The 12,843-nt window shown below is 41.4% G+C and overlaps 2 protein-coding genes and 1 long non-coding RNA gene across 3 annotated transcripts in view; 2 read left to right on the forward strand and 1 right to left on the reverse strand.

Annotated features, from left to right (window-relative positions):
• The window catches only part of LOC101172629 (zinc finger protein 436-like), a 1,005,429-nt gene that overhangs the window by 347,326 nt on the left and 645,260 nt on the right, over positions 1-12,843 (reverse strand). The window lies entirely within an intron of this gene.
• The window catches only part of LOC110016657 (zinc finger protein 502-like), a 970,715-nt gene that overhangs the window by 256,804 nt on the left and 701,068 nt on the right, over positions 1-12,843 (forward strand). The gene's annotated exons all lie outside the window — the stretch shown is intronic.
• Positions 5,172-12,808, forward strand: LOC111948758. Its single transcript, XR_002874740.1, has 3 exons — positions 5,172-5,277; positions 6,023-6,093; positions 12,452-12,808. It is a non-coding gene; the product is annotated as an uncharacterized LOC111948758 (long non-coding RNA).

A 12,843-nucleotide genomic window follows, 5' to 3' on the forward strand; every position in this document is an offset into this window, starting at 1 on the left:
GGTTCTTCATAGTAGCCACCTTTTGCTTTGATTACTGCTTTCCACACTTTTGGCATTCTCTGGATGAGCTTCAAAAATGTTGAGAAATGCAGAAATGTGTGCTGCAGATGCCATGTTTGCCACTAGAGGGCAGCACAGCAGCTTCAGTCTTTGTCATTGTTGCTGTGTGAGCCTGAAGGAGCTTCAAAGTGAGCTGCAGCTTGGTTCAGACAAACCTCCACATTCACACACAGATGTGATCCTGAAGAAGTCTGAACAGAACATTTCAGGAGAACTCTTCAGTCCAGAACATGAGCCTGCATTGTTCCTGAAACTGGGATCAGAGTTCTGCTCTCTGCTCCAACAGAACCACCTTCATGAGCTCCTGGTTTCTTCTGGATCCTCCAACATTCAGACGCTCTCTGACTGAGTTCATGTCTGCACAGAAACATTCAGGATTCTCTTCTTCCACACGTCTTTCACTCTGAAACTCTCTTCTGAATGTGGATCATCTCAGTCAGACGTTCAGCAGCATCAGAGCCGTGCATGTGCTCCTCCTCATGAGTCCTGAAGCTGCACCGTCAGCTGCAGAGCTTCAGAGCTGCTTCCTTCTCAGACTTTCCACTTTCTTTGGCTCTCTGGCTCTGATGCTGCTGCTGCTGCAGAAAAACCAGCAGCTGCAGAAAAACTCTGCAGAGACTCACAGAGAGAGGATGGAGGCAGCAGATGAAGCTGCTGCAGACTGGGGGCGGAACCTGGAGATGACTGATGGAGGTCAGAGGGCGGAGCTTCATCAGGATGAAGGTGCTGCTTGGATTCTGGCTGGATGTCCGTCTGTCCTCAGTCCCTTCATGGCTGCTGCTTCTCTTCTGCTGATGTTTCTGCAGGAAGAAGCTGCTGGAAAACGCTGAGTCTCTTCTTTCTGTCATTTCAGTTACATCAATGTTCCAGTCTCACTTTACATAAACTCCTGTCCTTCATCAGCCGTTGCCATGGAAACCAGCTGACTCCAGCAGCTCCAGAAGTTCCTATTTGACACAAGTGGGTTGAGGCAGGAGGGATGTTTCTGGAAAAAGCATTTTCTGCTTCATCCCTGAGAAAGCTGAAGAAGAGGAGGAGTTCTGAGCGTCTTTTCTGGCGGGGACTCCTGCTTCACCTGCAGCCCATCTCCACCCTCTGACTGTGTTTCTGACTGCTGTTCCAGCTCATGGCCGCCAGTCTGTCAGCTAACGTCTGATGGGATGGAGCTGACATCTGCTAGAAGATTTCCTGTCAGACATCAGACGTCTAGCAGCTGCTCTGCTCTCTGATCACTCTGTCAGGAATGGTGTCTGGTCCAGCAGACCTCTGGGCGTTAACTCTTCATGGAGTCTTCCTCATGGCAGCCATTGTGAGACAGAGCAGCTGGTGGTCAGGAGGAGGGATGGTCTTCCTGGCTGTCATGTTGTTCTGACCCTCAAACAGCCTAGAGGTCATTGGCTGCATCTAGAATGGAGGTGTGACTGTCACAGGCAGGTGATGATGTCCTGTAGTTGGAGATCACCTGGATGCTCTGTCACATGTGGCGGGAATCTCTGCTGTTCTGGAAGTGGATTCTCTGAGCATGTGGCACAAAGGTGGAAGTTTCTTCTTCTTCTGATGATTCAAACCTGTAAAGAGTTTAGTTTGTCTGATCAGGAAACTGAAAATGAGGACGTCAGCGGAGCAGAAAGAGGAGGAACACCGTCAACAATCATGTTGGAGCTCCAACAGGCATTTTCCTGACTCAGCAAAAACATCTGTTTGTTTTTCTTTGTTCTGTCCAGCAGCTGAACAAATGGAAGAAGGTTGGAGGTTCAGTGGACCAAGAGCTGGATCATCTAAAGGAAAACGGGCTCCACACACAACATCTATGTGAGGATTATTCTGGAATTACTGGCTCCATTTGTCTGAATTATGGGTTACAGCTGATAAATTCACATGAATAATGAGGTCATGAGAGAAAATCTACATTTTCTTGCTGGTTTCTATTGAATAGAGTGATTCCAATCAGACTAGTGAAATATTCTGAATGTTTCTGAATATCCATTGATTCATGACTTCTGATCAGTTCTTCTTTCTGTAACTATGATCTAAATGGACTTTAATGAAAGACCATGTGATGTTTCCATTGATGCTAAAGCTGACCAATCATCTTATTGATTACAACACGAGCGCTTTCTGTGTCTAAAATCCGTCCCAGAAGAGTTCAACCATGACTTCAATGCCTGAGCTAAGCTCCTCCCCCTTTGTGTGTCTTTGTGTGTGTGTTTCTTGTGTGTTCCCCTGACTGCAGCAGTGTGTCGTCAACAAGAAGCTGATTCCTAGAGAAAAGTGAGAGTTTCAGCTCTAAGGGTCTGAAGTCCATCTGAGAAGATCACTAACTCATCAGTCCTGCTGTCCCTGAAGACCGGCTTCATGTTCAGAACCAGCTTCAGGTTCTGGGCTGGGATTGGATGTGTTGTGGTGGCAGTAAAGCAGGTTCAAACCCGGATCAAAGCAGAATGTAGAAAGTGTCAAAGTGTCAGTCAGACTCCCAGACAGAATGTTCCAGATCAGCATTTATTGGTTATTTCTAGATGTTCTTCATCTTTGGAGAAAAGCAGAGCCAAAATAGGATCCCAGATCTCCCATCAGGCCTTGCAGCTCCTGACTTTGTGACGAGTTCCTGCAGAAACTCTTGGAAATCTCATGTTGATTCTCTCCCAGTTGACATCCATGGAGATTTTCACTGCTGTTGTTCAACTGTAGAGTTTGTCACAGACGCTCAAACTCATGAAGAGTTCAGCTGGAAGTTGAGAACGAGGCTTTGAAACCAGCAGCAGTTTGAGTCCATTCTGATGTTCCATTCAGGTTTCTGCTACAACAAGCCTTTATTTTGAAAGAGCCAGTGGGGCAGAAACAATAGAAGGAGGAGATTACCAACCCCCCCTGGAATGTTGCCCCCTGTGCAGTGGACTAGTGGGGGCAGGGACGGCTGAACCAATCACAGAAGACTGTTGCAGCTTTCCCTCCAAAAGTCAACCAATCAGATGTTGTTGTTTGGATTCTTTGTCTTGATTTGAAATGGTTTTTGATTTTTTGATTTGATTTGAAATGGTTTATTTCAAGCAATTAAGTAGTAGAAATAATACACAACAGCAATATAAACATCAGTTATACATTCATACAGTAACTAATCAAACTTAGGATAATTAGACATATTAATAAATATTGCTTGAAAGGGAGTGGGAGGAAGCGAACTTATATAATCCCACCCCGATTATACTGTAACCATTTTATTACATGATTTATCAATATCCGGTTCCCAGTTTTTATCAGACAGAATTAAAAATCATAAGATATCGATAAAGCACATGACAAAGATGAATTACTTAAGTATTACGTCAAAAATAACTATTTTAGAAATCAACATGGCAAATGCAGATCAGTCATCTGAAATATATGCAGCTTATGTTACTTATAAAAGCCATTCATATGAATAAAACATAATACTATATTATTAAAGCAAACAACACTGTTTCAGGAATTTTCATAGCAAAAATTTCATCAAGTATCAAAAGTTAAAAACATGTGCAAAATTATGCTACATTAGGAAAGATTTTTGAATCAATTTATCAAGTTTTGGAGAAAGTGTAGTAATATCATTAAAAGTCAATCAATTTAACAATTTTCAATAAGTGATTAAACATTTGTTTTACTTTTTTTAAATATTTTTTTGTATTTTTTTTTTTTTTTTTTTTTTTATAATAAGGTAATGCCGTAGGGGGAAAGTAAAAAGGGTCCATAACTGTCGATTGTCCAAGGTTGGTATTTCTTCTTTTACTGATAACAGCTGATCTCCTGGGTTCAAAGCAGAGTTTATAGTTCCCTTCGATGTTATGTCTGCAGACATTAGATTCAGGTCCATATCCTTCTTCAGCTGATATCAGCTGCGGTGAAAGTTGAGGTCAAGTTGTCTGCAGGTCAGAACTCTGCTGCTATTCAGGTGACGTCAGACTTATGGAGAAAGTGATGATTCCAGGTGTCATATTTCTTGAAATTATTTGGCTCTTTGATTTATTACTCCACGTTGATTCAGACGACCGTGATCAAACACTTCTCAAAGTCCTTCATGGTGTTCACAACCAGAACCTTGGACCGGTCCTCTGGACCGAGTGGTTTGACAAAGATCCTGCAGCCTTTAACCCAAGTGTTCTCAATCTGCTTACGCTTCCTGAGAAGCCGTGCATGTTTTGAGATTTCAGCATTCCTTCTGGTCAGATGGTCGTTCAGATAAGCAGCCGAACCTTTCAGGTGTTTCCTTTGATTCATCAAAGCTAGCTTGTGTTTGTGATTCACAAACCTGATGAGGATCGCTGGTTTATCCGTCTCCTTTCTCCTGGGGAGCAGGTGGCAGGTCTCGATGGTATTGAGATCCAGGGAAATCCCTTTAGATGTGAGAAATGAATGTATTTGCTGATCCAGAGACACAGCACTGATCTCCGTATTATTGGCACTGCTAGCTACGCTAGCGCTAGCATTAGCAGTGCTAGCTCGAGGCTTGATTGGTACTCCAGTGAGAATGACATTATTCATCCTTACTTGCTGTTCCACATCGTCCAGTCTTTTCTCCAGAATCTCGACCTGGTTTTCTCGCTGCTCGTTTTGAGCCCGAAATCTTCGGAACTCTTCCATCATATCCCAGAGCGGTGTTAGCTTAGCCGACACTTGTTCCATAAAACTTTTCAGCGTTTCTTGAATAATGTCAAGAGTCTTTTTGAGTTCTTCATATTCCTGGGGTTTCTTCGGGGGCATGGTCAGCTCTCTTTTTTGAAAATCAACCTTTTAAGTAATTTGAAGATAGTTGTATTCGCAGAGAGGCACGCCACGGGTCCTGCCGTGTAACCCGGAACCGGAAGTCTTGAAGTTTCACATGTGGAAGCTTCCAGAGTCTTTTCTGTTTGGTCTGCAGGCTGAGCAGAACTGACTCCTGCAGGATCACAGGAACTTTCAGGAAAATCTCCAACCAGGAGAAAAGTTTCTGTTTGGACCTTTTTTCTGGGATTGTGAGACTAGCAGATGATCGATCGGAGCTGCAGTGAAGAGGACGGCGGTGTTTGTGGGAGTTGGAGCTGAAGATCGGAGCAGGAACCATGTCTTCAGAACCTCAGGAAGGTTCTGTCAGAGAACAACTTTCTGCTGCTGAAGGAACCATCGTCCAGAACGAGGAGGAGCTCTGTCGTCAGCGCAGACTGCTGGATAGCAGCTGGAACCCGCAGCTTCAGCTCCACATAGTTGGTACGTGACTAAACATTTGAATTCTTTGGATTGTCCTGATCTTTATGTCACTGGTTAGGTGTTAAAGAAATATTTCCAATGGTATAACGACCTTTCAGATAAAGTGATGTCATTTTACGTGATCACCAATTTTATTCCTAAATAAGGAGCAAATCAATAAAATCTTTGACCAGAATCAGGTGAGACTTCTTAGTGTCAGAACTTTCTCATTACTGTCCAATCCAAGAAAAGGAGGTGTCATTGCAAAGCTAGTTACATACATTTGGTTCTCCGTGGTGCAGCAGTAGGGCGGTCGACCCATGATCCTAAGATTGCAGGTTCAATTCCCACCTTGCACGCCCATGAGTCGAAGTGTCCTTGGGCAAGACACTCAACCCCACTTTGCCTCTGGTGGTAGACTCAGACGCCTGTGTTTGGCAGCAGAGCCGCCACCAGTGTGTGACCGGGTGATCCTTGTACCTACCTTCTAGGTAGAAAAGCGCTATATGAGTATACACCATTTACCATTTAGTCAAAATAACCACAAGAACTAAAGTTGATATCAAATCCTGTTTTATTTCCTTACTAGCAAATATAAATTAATTAGGAATATAATCAAGAAAATTGTCCAATTCAATTCGAAGCTTCACAAAAGATAATTTAGCTTAAAAAACACACATTTTAAAGCAAACATCGTATTTACATTAAAGATATTTTAAGTTATTAATATAGAGAGATTCCAGACTTTTATTTCCTTTTATTCCAGGCATCAGCAAAACATTCTTCTTCTTTGTTTGGAGCCATGGAGCCAAAAACTGAAAGCAGAGAACATATAAGGTGACAGACCACATTTTAATTTAAAAAAAGCTAAAACGCATGACGAAAGTCAGAAGAAAATGAAAATAATGTCTAGAAAGTCTGCAAAATAAGAAACCAACGGGTAAAATGAAAATCATGATAACGTTTCTTGAAATTAACAAAACAATAAGAAAGCAGTTATTTTATTAAAAATACCATATTCTGATATTATTAAATGACGTTACATATGCTCCTGTATGTTTGTGGACATTGGTTGTAGCCCATCAACTTACTCACAACCGGTCACATGACCTCATTATTCCAGCATTAGATGCATTGTCACAGAGGCATGTGAATGAGAAAAACATTTCCCGCTAACTTTTTCTCTTTTTGTGAACTGCAAATTTCATCAGGAACATTTCCTGACTTGTACTGAGTGAAAACATTCAAGGGGCAGCGTGGGGGGAGGGGCGCTGTCTTTGTCGGGTTGGGTCTGGCACTCTCAGTCACCAGGTGCCTCCCAGCTCTCTGGCCTTGGGGGCCCCTGTGGCGGTCCTGCCGAACCTGGCCTGGGTGGCGGATCTCACCTGAATGAAGTATTTCACATGTGTTGGTCTGAATGCATAAGTATGCATGTGTGAACATCAGGGGGGTATTCCAGAAAGCAGGTTATGCTAGCTCTCACGGTAAGTTTGAGGCTAAGGAAGTTGATAACCTCAGCTTTCGGTTCCAGAAATGGAAGTATGTTTCAGGGTAGGTCAAGTTGCCATGGCAACTCATGCTCTGAACATAACCTGGTCTGGAGCAGGTTTAGTTGAAGCTTAGTTTGTTTTCAGAGAGGTGAAGCAGCATGGTGTGTCCATTTGAAGATGATTTAGTGGATGAAGAAGATCAGATAATACTTTTTCCACCGTGAGAGGGTGATAAGACCACATATGGATGTTGGAAAGATAATTTTTTTTACTTTGATCTAACTTAACTATTTGCTTCAGTTAAGATAAATCATTTTTTTAGGTCACCTTAAAAATAATACGTAGTTTTTAGACAATTATTTTCCTTTCATTCAAATTAATTCAATTAAGTAGGTGTAACTTTGGTCCTGCTGTTAGAGCGGCACCGCAAGGGATTCTGGGATACCATTCCCTTTGCCTGTCTGGACGGGTTTGGGTTTAAGTGTGGGTTTTTGACCAAATGTGTTTAGTTGTTTAACTGTTTGAGCTGTTTTACCGTGTTTTGCTGAGTTATTTTGTCCTACTTTGCTTACGCCTCTGCACCATAAGTGAGAGTAAAGGAGGGGATGATGAGTTTATATAGCACCCCTACCATTCAAACCTATAATTGTAATGACAGAGAATTCTTTATTGAAATTGTGACTCCTTGTAATTTTTTCCGTCCTTTTAATTGTTATAAAAATGAGCATATCTGCCGGCTCAAACGTAGACATATGAGAGTTCAAGAATCATAATTAATTAAGATGGAAAAAAGATTAATTGAATTGGAATAATATGACATTTAGTTAGATAAATATGTAAATACGAGTTGTACAAAAAAATTACTGAGTTTTATAGATGTGAAATGAGGTTGAATAAATTTAACTCAATTATTTGTTACCAATAGAAGTAATTCGTTTAAGTTGGCAAAATTGGATAAGTTATATATATGAGGCACAGGGAAAATGGAAATAAGATCAGAAACTCATGCGTTTACTTCGTCTGTTCTTCTACTACAAGCAGGAACTCTTTCTTTTGATCATGCAGCCGTATTACTTTTTGATGGACGTATAATCTTCATACGCCGTCATTAAAAGCTCAGACTCCGTCTCACTGAAGTGTCGCGCTATCTTTTTTTCTCCACGCGTTTCCATGGTGATTCCGGAAATCGGCGATCTATTGAGAATGTCTTTATGTACCTGCTGTGCACGTGCATTAACCCAGGGTTACCAAGTCGAGCGTAATTACGCCAACTCATATCCGGTCTTTTGGAACCGACATACCCAGAGTAAGCAAGTTCAGGCGGATTTCAGCCAGAGTTCAGGATTAAAGTCAGGCTAGTTTAAACATGCTTCCTGGAATACCCCCCAGTTGTATTGTGTACATGTTGGTATGTTTGTATGTGGACATTTTTGGAGCCAACAGGTATGTTTATAACATTTGATTTTGACTTACATTTACGCCAGGCAGTAATGTTGCGCAACTTCCAGCAATTCAACCCCCTTATATAAGCAATTTATAAATGTCTTGTGTGTATGAACCCCTATCTGATCATGCTTTAGGGGATCCAAAACACTCAATAAGCTGTTGACAAGAACACGATAATTACATGTATTATTATCTTATAAGGTGTAAAATTGTAAAATCTTAATACCCCATTACTCATACTTGTTAATGTCATAAATAGTTAATTAAGAAATATTTTAATGTATTGTATAAGCAGCTTATTTAAACTTGTAAAATCAGTTGGAAGCCATTTTCAAATGCTAATTAATGAACGTATTTATTCATTCATCTTCTTCCGTTTGTTCCCTTTCGGGGTCACGTGGCTGCCGGAGCCTATCCCGGCTACTTGTGGGCTAAGGCAGGGGATGTCCCGGACAGGTCGCCATTCAGTTCTATATAATAATAATAATAATAATAATAATAATATACTTATCAGCAGCTTAATAAACATTACTAGTGCTTGTTAATCTTATAAATATTTTATCAATTCAATTCAATTTTATTTGTATAGCCCAAAATCAGAACAACAGTCATCTCGATGGGCTTATCAAAGACTCTTATTATAAAGGGTTATCTCACTTTCACCTGTTTATTGCAATGTGTTATGTTGTAAAAAAAAAACATTTGATTAAATTCACAAAGCACAATTTAAGATGTAAAACTCCCCACTACACTTTTTACACACTTCTGTCAGATAGACATGAACATTTTCACATTTTTCTCTGTTGTTTCAACTCGCAAAGGTCAAGCCTTTGTAGAAAAATAAGTCCAGTATTCTGAAAAACTTTTTTTTTAAATCAAGGACTTTATGTTTACTAGTTCACAAGTTAATCACATTTAACTCTTAATGCAAAAACTGACAGCTATTGTGACCAAGGAACCACCAGCGCAGAGTGGAGCCACCAAAAAAAATGGCAGAGACAGTAAAAGCTTATAAACAGTTTTAGTGTGCAGTTTTACTCTGATAAGCTGGACACAGATAAAAACAATAAAAGGAGATGCAGGAATAAAACAGGAAGGCGGAGCCGACCGCCCGTGCAGGAGGGGACAGAAAGGGAGGGACTAAGCCAGTACGAGGCAGCGCATCTCACTCCACTCCGTGCTGAAACCAAATAAAACGAACCCACACACAATGAGAAAAACGTGCCAACAAAACTTCCACTACACACTAAAAGGGAAAAAAAAATACAGTGAGGGAACTGGAGTGAGGAAGACGCTGCCACCAGGGGCCCCCTCACTGACATCGCACACACCGACGCCCAACTCAGGCCTATACAACAATAAAATAAATCAAAGTCAACCACACAATAAATTAGGGATGTCCTGTTTGACACGGCGCTTCAGCGAGCATTTCACCGTAATGAAACAGAGTGTTTCGGCACAATGTTTCTAGGCGTGTGTCAACTAGCGCAACACGTGGTTGATGACGTATGAAGCATCAAATGCTTCATTTGGTCGAACCACGGTTCAGATGTCACTTGCAGTTGGGCGCACTATTCTCTAGAAACACCAAATGAATCCCGAACGTTTCCCAACCAGTTCTATTGTTTCCCCTGTATCAGAATCAGCGTCAGTTCATTGCACTTTACCATGACTCCTGGTAAAAAAAACGTACTGTGGCTCAAGATCGTTTCTACTCGATTTCTCCTAATAAAACAATGCACTATGAACGTCGTGTATAAAAAAATACTTAGATATATTTATAATGTCAAGACAAATATAACATCAGTAGAGATAGCTCAGTGAAATGGTTGCTGAGAGTCACATCCAGAGGTCTTGGGTTCAAGGCCAGCATCTTACAATTTTGTTTTATTTATTTTTTGCTTTGTGTTTTTTTCCTTCATGTGATGTGTGTTTCTCACAGAAAACGTCACATGTTGTGTTGTTTTACATTGTTCTTTTTAATAATCATTAACAACATTGTTTTGTTTTACGTTTTTTCATCATCATTTCCACATTGAAGTGTTACAAGGAGCTTATACTAAGCTTATGATATATATCCAGTCCGCCACCAGATGCCGCTGTTCTGTGTGGTTTCAAAGCCCTGAATGGGTGGTTCATTTTTCCGGCACAATTACATGAACCCCAAGGGAAGCTTCATGGGGCTTCTATTCCCATCCCTACAATAAATACAACGTCGCTCTAAAAACACATTAAAATGTATTAAGAGGGTGGGTACAGAACACGCAGTGGCTCATGACATCTGCAACACCTCCCAGCCACTTACAGCATCTAGTTAAAAGAGCAGAATATGAGTAAAAGGTGATCTACATCCTCCCAACAAGAGGAGCTTCAGCCATACATGCCACCATGCATGCAGGCAGCCACTGTCTATCCACTCACTCCCTGTTCCTTATATAAGGACAGACACAGCTGGACCAAATCCCCAATCAAACAGGCATGCACCTGTCAAAGGCAGAGCTGCTGGTTACACTATTAAAAAAGAAAGTGACCATGTAAACCTGTTGAGTTCAATGTAATGTAGATGAGAAAGTCGGTGCACCAAACCTTTGTGCGGGTGCACCAGCACAAAAGTTTGATGGACTGACTTTCTCAACCACATTACATTGAACTCAACAGGTTTACATGGTGCAAAGATTGAGTCTAGAATCCTGGCCTAAGAGACACAACTATCACCACTACTGAGGGTCTTACTCCCCCCCAGAGGAGATGGGGTAGGGAACAGAAGATCAATGGTCACCACCTTATTATTATAAAAGATGAGTGTATGTAGTGTGTCGGGTGTGTGTTTACTAAAATGCATAGTTTAAAATAAGTGGGTTACCTTTTGTGAAAACGTAGAGAGTTTCTTTGATTACCATATTTTCACAACTGTATTTTCTCCAAAATGTATGACGTGTCCTATGGTGCATTGGGCCTAATGTGTTGTTGTGTGACTTCGGTAAAGAGGACGTAGGAGAGGACAGCATGAGAATGGCAAGTGTGGTCGTGAAAGAAGACGTACCCCAATTAGTACAAAGTGCAGGTGTGTGAATTATGCAGAACAACATCATTCTGGAAACCCCAAAAAAGCCACCTGTTATCAGCTACGTGGAGGAACATGGGAATCAAACAGCTGCCAGAGAATTCAACATCAATGAATCCATGGTACGCAAGTAGAGGAAGTTTGAAAACGAACTCCGAAAAGTCATGAAGACGGAGCTGAGTTTCCACGGAAACAAGGCGAGGTGGCCAGAGGTTGAAGACCAACTGAAACAATAGATTAATGACAAAAGAACAGCTGGTAGAAGCGTCTCTACAGTCATCATTCCACTGAAGGCAGAAACGCTTGCATTTTCAAAGAGGGCCGTCTTGGTGCTTTGTTTTATGAAACAGTGCTATCTGTCAATCCGGGCAAGGACTATGGTGGCACAGCAACTTCCAGTGGATTCTAATGAAAAGCTGTCCATATTCCGCTCATACTTTAGTAAAAAGATTGCAGACAAACACATCCAGCCAAGCCACATCACCAACATGGATGAAATGCCGCTTACTTTTGACATCACAGTGAGTCACAATGTCAAGAAGAAGGGGAACAGCACAGTAGCGTTATGCAGAACAGGGCACAAAAAGGCAGCTTTTATTGTTGAGGGAGGCAGCGTCCGGTGAGTGATGCCTTGGGCTAAGTGTCTGCTTGCACAGTTCTTCGAGCTTTCACAACAGCCGGCAACGAGCCGGACTCTGACAATAACGAAAGGGAACCTGGCGTGTTTGATAGAAATTTAGCCAGGCTGTTGATTTCAGATACAGAAGATGAGGACTTTGATGGATTCTTGGATGCTGATTGATGACTGAAAAAATAAACAATAAATCACAACCAACTCAGTTTCTCCCGCTGTCCTTTTTTGAAATACATTAGCATGCATGTTTTACCGATATGTTTTAATTTACCCGCGCCTTAAAACCTGGTGCGCCTTTTGTATGTGTTAAATACAGAAAATTCACTCATAACTTAAACTGCGCCCTATAATGCAGTGCGTCCTATGGTCATAAAAATACGGTATGTGTTTGACCTACTGAAGACTGAAGGACTCACATCACCTCTAACTGTCCTAACTGTGAAAGAGAACTACGACATTGTTCATTTCAATTATTTTACTTCCAAAAAAAAAGGATTTAGATCTTTCTTGCCAATTTACAAGGTATAAAAGGTCTCCTTTTTTGTCTTTTTGTCCCTGCAGTCCTCCTTAAGCGTTATGCGAGTGAAGAGGATCTGTGCAACCAACAGAGGAATCTAAGAATGGAACAGGAGGAATCAGAGCCTCTGCATATTCAAGAGGAACATGGAGAACCAGAACCTCCACAGTTTAAAGAGGAACATGGAGAACCAGAACCTCCACAGTTTAAAGAGGAACATGGAGAACCAGAACCTCCACAGTTTAAAGAGGAACATGAAGAACCAGAACCTCCACAGTTTAAAGGGGAATATGGAGAACCAGAACCTCAACACATTAAAAAGGAACAGGAGGAATCAGAGCTTCCACAGATTAAAGAGGAGCAAGAGAAACAAGAACCCAAAATGATTAAAGAAGAAAAAACAGAAGAAACAGAACCTCTATTGATAAATCAGGGT

The sequence above is a fragment of the Oryzias latipes genome, chromosome 2, assembly GCF_002234675.1.
Source record: "Oryzias latipes chromosome 2, ASM223467v1".
Taxonomy (NCBI): Eukaryota; Metazoa; Chordata; class Actinopteri; order Beloniformes; family Adrianichthyidae; genus Oryzias; species Oryzias latipes.